The sequence below is a fragment of the Crinia signifera genome, chromosome 1, assembly GCF_055691185.1.
Source record: "Crinia signifera chromosome 1, ASM5569118v1, whole genome shotgun sequence".
NCBI lineage: Eukaryota > Metazoa > Chordata > Amphibia > Anura > Myobatrachidae > Crinia > Crinia signifera.
The window spans coordinates 42,436,810-42,445,008 of NC_139217.1; positions in this window are offsets into that span (position 1 = coordinate 42,436,810).

Below are 8,199 nucleotides of genomic sequence, written 5' to 3' on the forward strand. Positions count from 1 at the left end.
GGGACCATGAATTTATGTCACCAGCACCGGCTCAGTGAGCCCGGGGCTGGTTAGACTCGGGCGGGGGACCCCACGCTCGTTTTTTTTTTTTATTTAACCATTTATTTTATTTTTTACAGCAGAACCCTGCACGGAACATTGCGATCTGTGCAGGGTTCTGCCTAATTCGCCTAACAGACCCAGGTCTGAAATAAGTGCGATAATTAGTCACTTAAATAATGCGATGTGCAAATGCGCATAGCATTAAATAAGCGACTTGTATACTTTTCTGTGCGCAAACATCTGGATGCGATAAAAATGCGAATTAATCTCGCATTTTTATTCACCAGACATTTACGCACAAAATATGCGATTTCAGCCCCTGTGCGCATCCCATTAAATCGGCGATTTAATGGGAAAATGCGATAGCGCCATTTTGTGGTCTAATTACCGCAAAATAGCGCTAATCGCATATCATAGAATGTCACCCCAAATCTCTTTATTACGGCCTCTAGTTCTAGATCATATCCAGACATCTCCTCCTGTACTTCTCAAACTTCATACTCCTCGTGGAGTGGAGTTCAAAGTTAATCAGATTCTGGATTCACGCCATAAGTACGGCAGTCTCCAGTACCTTATTGACTGGAAGGGATATGGTTCTGAGGAGAGAAATTGGGCTGATGCGGACGATGGCGTTCCCAAGCCCCAGCAACGTCACCACCCTCGTCCTCCATAGTCCACCCGCTCCCCCCTGCGAGTGCCATGCCAACTGTGCAGGTCGGCCAAGGAGCCCACACAGAAGCCCTGCACATGCGCATGTGAGAACCGATGGAACCAGAATGAGGGCTGAATACAATAGAAAGCAAAAGGTAACTGTGTTACAGGTGTATGGCAAGAATAAATGAATTCAAATAGAATAAAAAGTACAGCATATAAAAACGATATGATATCATAAAATATTCACCCATATGGTCAAAGTCCAATGATGATGCAGTGTGTAATGACAAGTGTCCATTCCTATGATGGCCAACTATGTAACTCTCTCATGGTAAGTAATGGGCAAATAATCTACACTTCCAAATCTCATATGTATCCAGTAAAATCTCATTTAAATGCCATGTTGGCATTTATGGGGTATTTCACAGGTAAGTAGATGGAGTCCCTGGCAGGTGTAGAACTGGTCATTGGTGGAGCAAGCAATGATCCTTCTTCATACAAACAGGAGAAGCAATATTGATGGCGCTAGATTTTCGTGAATATCAAGGTGAGTGTTGAGAAATGTTGCTCAGACGATGTAGTTTTTGTAAAAGAGAATGAAATAATATATGATTTTTAGAAAACTGATCATAAATCAATGGGATCAACATAGACAACCATAGGGGGCGTACCAAACTCACAATGGAGTAGGTAAAGCCAGGTGTAAAGGTATCTTTTTAATGGGTCACCTTATGTGGTAAAGATTCATTAAATCGATGCAAACCGTACTCACACTGAAACTAGACGGAGTAACTCATATCACAGTTTCTTTTACAATTGGACATATGTATCTTCAACATGAGATGGATTCACACCGGTGTCCTGGGCAAAGAAAAGAAGGAATATGCTAAGTATGGTTCTGGTCTAAATCAAACCGTTGAAAGGTGTCTGAAGGGGCTGTGTTCCACAATCGGGTGCTAACCTAAAGAAACCTTTACACACTTGGTGCCACATTTCTTTTTGTGAGTTCGGTACACCTGATGTTCTATCGAACTCACAAAAAGAAATGTGGCACCAAGTGTGTAAGGTTTCTTTAGGTTAGCACCCGATTGTGGAACACAGCCCCTTCAGTCAGAAGAAGAACTTAAAATGTGATGAGCAGTAAAACTCCTATAATGGTATCTTTGGTGTGGTCCCTAGCATTCCATATACGCTCCGCTCATGAATGGAATGGAGGCAAAAAAGGAAAGTGGGGACCAACAAATCTGTAACCTAATTTTCTTCCCCCTTAGCTCTACATTTTGATTTTAAAATCAACACCCACTGTGGACTTGCACTCCTTGCAGAAAGTGTCCTTTCTGCACGGCATGCAAGTCCACAGTAGGTGTTGATTTTAAAATCAAAATGTAGAGCTAAGGGGGAAGAAAACTAGGTGACAGATTTGTCAATATCATTAATTTCCACTCATTTCCAGTCTATTCTGAACACCTCAAACCTCATAATATAGTTTTTAGGGCAAAGGGTTGCACAGAGGTAGCTGGATAACTATGCTAAGCCACACAAGTGTGCGACACAAACACGTGGCTCATCTAGGAGTGGCACTGCAGCGGCAGACAGGATGGCAGTTTGAAAAACTAGGGGCGAAATGTAATGGGAGGCGTTTTTTTTTTTTGCGATTTTTTCCACAAAATATGCCGTTTTCGGGCATTTCACGAAAATCGTATATTTTATAGGGTGCGATTTGCGGCAAAAATCGCATTTTTTAAAGGTGCGATTTTTAGTTAGACTAAAAATCGCATCCAGAGGTTTTCCCTTTTCCACTAAAAATCGCAAAAAAAAAATAGACCAGGTTCTGCCTGGCGATTTTATCAGAAACATGCACAGATCATTGAGATCTGTGCATGGTTCTGTTGTAAAAAAATTGTTAAAACAAAAAAAAAAACGACTTTCTCGGCTCCTGATTGGCCGCTAGGCGGCCAATAGAATCATCCGGAGGAAAGGCGCGGAAGATGAAAATCTCTGCTTCTCTCCAGTCCGTGAGCGGGTACCAGCCGGGAGCAGCGCATCTGCCGGAGAAGATGCCGAGGTCGTCGCCGGGGACCAGGTGAGTAGGATTTCCTTCCTTAGGTACCCCTTTTGGACTACTTCGGATCCTGGACCCCGGAGACATCAGCCCAGGACCCCGGACCAGCCCCGGAACCAGGACCAAGGCCCCGGAACCGGACTCTTCTGCCCTGGAGCCCCGGACCCCGGACCCAGGATCCAGGGACCGACCTATTTATTTATTTATTTATTAACAGTTTCTTATATAGCACACACAAATTCCGCAGCGCTTTACAAAGCATAATTAGGAACAAAAACACATATCAAATTACAGTACAAGACAGTTTAGGACAAGTACATGGTAAATATGGATAATTGCATCAGGGGACAGGACACTGAAGCAATCATCAGGGTGGCAGAGGTTTATATATTCTAAGAAAGGCACATGAGGAGAGAGGGCCCTGCCCGTGAGAGCTTACATTCTAAAAAGGGAGGGTTAGACAGACAGGGGTGACACAGAAGGGAAAGAAGTGAGCATAAACAGTAGGTTAGGATGAGAGATGGTCAGGTTTTATGCTGGAGGGTGGGAAGAGGTCAGCTTAGTCTTTGATATTTTAAGTCTAAAAAAGCGCTGGGTCATCCAGGAGTAGATAGCAGAGTGACAGTAGGAGATATGAGTGAGGATGGAAGGAGAGAGATCAGAAAAGGAGCGGTAGATTTTAGTATTATCAGCATAGAGGTGATAGTGGAAGTTAAGTGAGCAAATAAGTTCACCCAGAGAGGACATATAGAGATAGAGAAGAAGAGGACCAAGAATAAAATTTTGGGGGACACCTATTATCAATGGAAGAGCAGGAGAGGTGAAGTCATTAGAGGTACAGCAGGGCATTTTCAAAACAGACAGTGCAAATACAAGCATTAACAGTGATATTCAAAGTTTTAGCAGTTGCAGAAATGGTGATAAGCTGGATGAACAGTCAGATACCCAGGAGTACTATGTTGTGAGTATGAAGTGAGCTCACTCAAAGCAGTCCCTTGGTTTTCTGAGTTGCTGTAGTTTCTGTTTTTCTGAATCACTTTGATATCAAGATGTTAAGTTGGTTGGCAGTTTCTGTCCAGTTTAAGTTCAGAATAAGTCCAATCTTTAATCTATGTAACTTTTTCTCCCTACTTAAAAATCTTCCTACTTTAAAAGCTGACAAAATATCAATAGTCAGCTTTCAATAGTCAGCCAGGCTGTGTCAGCCTAGTATTCTCACTAAATACTAAAAGCTGTTTCTAAGTTAATTGATTAAGACCCCACCCAGCCAGAGCCCCTCTCCCACTAGCAATAAAACTAAGATAAACAAATGGTAAGAGGTTACATACCATCCCAGCCACTAATACATTCAAACTCACTTTAATTCTTAATACAATTGCACAAATACCTATAAGAATGCAATATGCAGGCAGAGTGATGGGGACTCAATACTGGCAATGGCATGTAAGGTTAAATACCTATAATAATGCAATATTCAGGCAGAGTGATGGTGACTCAATACTGGCAATGGCATGTAAGGTTAAATACCTATAAGAATGCAATATGCAGGCAGAGTGATGGTGACTCAATACTGGCAATGGCATGTAAGGTTAAATACCTATAAGAATGCAATATGCAGGCAGAGTGATGGTGACTCAATACTGGCAATGGCATGTAAGGTTAAATACCTATAAGAATGCAATATGCAGGCAGAGTGATGGGGACTCAATACTGGCAATGGCATGTAAGGTTAAATACCTATAAGAATGCAATATGCAGGCAGAGTGATGGTGACTCAATACTGGCAATGGCATGTAAGGTTAAATACCTATAAGAATGCAATATGCAGGCAGAGTGATGGTGACTCAATACTGGCAATGGCATGTAAGGTTAAATACCTATAAGAATGCAATATGCAGGCAGAGTGATGGGGACTCAATACTGGCAATGGCATGTAAGGTTAAATACCTATAAGAATGCAATATGCAGGCAGAGTGATGGTGACTCAATACTGGCAATGGCATGTAAGGTTAAATACCTATAAGAATGCAATATGCAGGCAGAGTGATGGTGACTCAATACTGGCAATGGCATGTAAGGTTAAATACCTATAAGAATGCAATATGCAGGCAGAGTGATGGTGACTCAATACTGGCAATGGCATGTAAGGTTAAATACCTATAAGAATGCAATATGCAGGCAGAGTGATGGTGACTCAATACTGGCAATGGCATGTAAGGTTAAATACCTATAAGAATGCAATATGCAGGCAGAGTGATGGGGACTCAATACTGGCAATGGCATGTAAGGTTAAATACCTATAAGAATGCAATATGCAGGCAGAGTGATGGGGACTCAATACTGGCAATGGCATGTAAGGTTAAATACCTATAAGAATGCAATATGCAGGCAGAGTGATGGTGACTCAATACTGGCAATGACATGTAAGGTTAAATACTTTAAAAGCTGACAAAATATCAATAGTCAGCTTTCAATAGTCAGCCAGGCTGTGTCAGCCTAGTATTCTCACCTCAAGGTAGGTAAGTATCAGTATGTGTGTGTTATGTATGTATTAAACTTTTATTTTTCAGGGTGTCAGTGTGTTTTATTTAACAATTTTTTGTACTGTAGAACTACAAGTGCCAGTGGGCCCTTTAATGCCCCGCATGCTGGGACTTGTGGTTCTCCAAGTCCCAGCATGCGGGGTAGGCTTGCTGGGACTCATAGTTCTACAGTAGAAGACAATAGTTTTTATTCTTTTTTTTACACTTTGCATCAGCCCGATGCCCACCGCCCAGGGGCATCGGGGACAGCCCCGGACTTTCAGCATGGGCTGGTAAGTCCTGGAGGGGGGGTCCCCACTTCCCCAGGACCCCTGCCCATGCTGACCAGCCACGGGGATAATGCTTTGGCCGCGGGACCTTATATAATAAGTGTCCCCCGGCTGTGGCATTACCCTGCTGGCTGGTTGGGTCTGGTGCTGGTTCTTAAAATACGGGGGACCCCTAGTCATTTTGTCCCCCGTATTTTGGGAACCAGCGCTGGACCTTGAGCCTGGTGCTGGTTTTATTAAATCAAGGGAACCCCTATTTGTTTGTCCCTCTGATTTTATGATACCAGCACTGGCTTTTTGAGCCCGGGGCTGGTTATGCTTAGGAGGGGGGACCGCACACCGTTTTTTTTCTTTTCTTTTTTTTTTTCAACACAGCGCACTGTACTGAAAATGTGCCGATTTTCATGACTGAAAATCGCCCATTTTCAGGACTTAAAAATCGCCCGAAATCACACCATATTGCACTTTTTTGCCGCAAATTCGCATCTCATTACATATATGAATTCGCGGCAAAAAATGCGATTTTTAAAGGTGCGATTTGGTGCGATTTTTTTTTTGGTCTAAAAAATCGCACCCTATTACATTTCGCCCTAGGCCTCAAAAAGCACATAATGGCAAAAAAAGAGGTACAAGATGGAATTGTCCCTGGGCCCACCCACATAAATGAAGCAATGATCAAAATAGCGCATCATATAATAATATGTAATAATATATAATAATAATAACAAAAAGCAATCCATATGATAAACTGGTTGCTCAGCTCTGGGATTATTACCACTCGTCTAGCAATACATTCCCGAAGCAAGAAGTGGAGCGCAAACAGTTGTATGCGATTAAAGATAAGTCCACTTATCTTACACAGTGGCGCACGCAGGGGGGGTTTCTGAGTACCCAGAACCCCCCAGGAGTCTAAGGGCCCTAGGCTGAAAGCTGAGGGTCCCCTCTTTTCATGGGTACAAGAATTTAAAAAAATTGGCCCTTGGGAACCGGAGCCTGTTAATTGCTGTTCCCAGTCAGCTATTTCAGGTTCTGTCTGACTTAGAGTTATTCTGAGGGTATATTCCAAAAACTGGGACTCTCCCCCTTTGATGGACACTAGTAGCTTGTCTCTACTGTTCCCAGAACCAGAGATATCAGCCTTCCAGCAGCTGGTTACTGCTCCGGCTCCACACACCTGGTATGTAGTTTTAGATTCTTGTTGGCAGATTGCTCTGCCTCCTGAACTCTGATCCCCCTAGTCCTCAATTCCATTTGGTAGGTGGGAATATCTAATTTTTAATTCCATTAAAATTTAAAAACTCTATATCTGGAAACTGGAGATATCTGCAGTCAAGCAAGCTGTCCTCCCACCAGAAAATTATGAATAATAAGCCCACTCCACTATACACCCCATCTCTGCAAATTAAACATCCTCTACCACCCTGGAAGTTATGTATCAGGGCCCCTTCATTCAGCCCAATGCCCCCTTCTCCCACCCCATCTCTCACCATCTGTGCAGTAAAGGGGTAATTAGTGGATATTACTGATCCAGGCCCTACATGCTGAGGGGTTGATATAATACCCCCTACCACCCACGGGACATCAAAGCTTCCCCCACCCCTACCGCTGGAGGATCGGTAGGGGCCCAATACATTGCTATGCCCAGGGGTCTACACTGCTGTTGATGCCCATGTATGTATGTATGTATGTATGTATGTGTGTGTGTGTGCGTATATGTATATATATATAGATATATATCTATATATATATATATATATATATATTTTATTATTATTATTATTATTTATATACATTTGGTCTATCTATAATACTTTCACTGACCCGGCATATACTGGGTCACCTAAGTGTCCATCGCTATGCTTTGCTCCGCCCCTCTGGAAAACCCCTTCTGAAAATCCTGCGTTTGCCCCTGCTACACATCAATGACTCTCAGCAGTAGGATTAATGAATGGTGATGCAAGATGGAATTGTCCTTATGTTGCGGAAATAGAACATGCACATGTTAGCTGACTTTACATTATTGGTTGATGGGTATTTAAATACGTATTGCCAAGGAGCTGCGGATGATTTGGGCAGCACTGAGATCTGCTCGGAGCTTCCAAAAGAAATTCAGCAACTTTCTGTTTTCCAACAAGTTAGACGAGACTTACAAGCAAAGTTTAATAAACAATAACCCCACTATATGGCTTGATCGTCCAATGTCTACACATTTGCTGAAAAAATTGGCTCTGGAAGTCTTACAATGCTTTGCTCTGCACCATGGCAATGTTGGATGCCATGTTAGCTGATTTTACATTATTGGTTGATGGGTATTTAAATATGTATAGCCAAGGAGCAGCGGATGATTTGGGCCACACTGAGATCTGCTCCGAGCTTCCAAAAGAAAATCAGCAGCTTTCTGTTTTCCAGCAAGTTAGGTGAGAGGAAGCAATACACAAATAAATTGTCAATGGTCAAGGGTTTCTTACCCGGGTGGAGAAGAAAAGCGAATGAATGCATCGGAGGAAGCTGGCTAACTATGCGAAGCCACACAAGTGTGCGGCACAAACATGTGGCTCATCTAGGAGTGGCACTGCAGCAGCAGACAGGGTGGCAGTTTGAAAAACTAGGCCCCACAAAGCACATAATG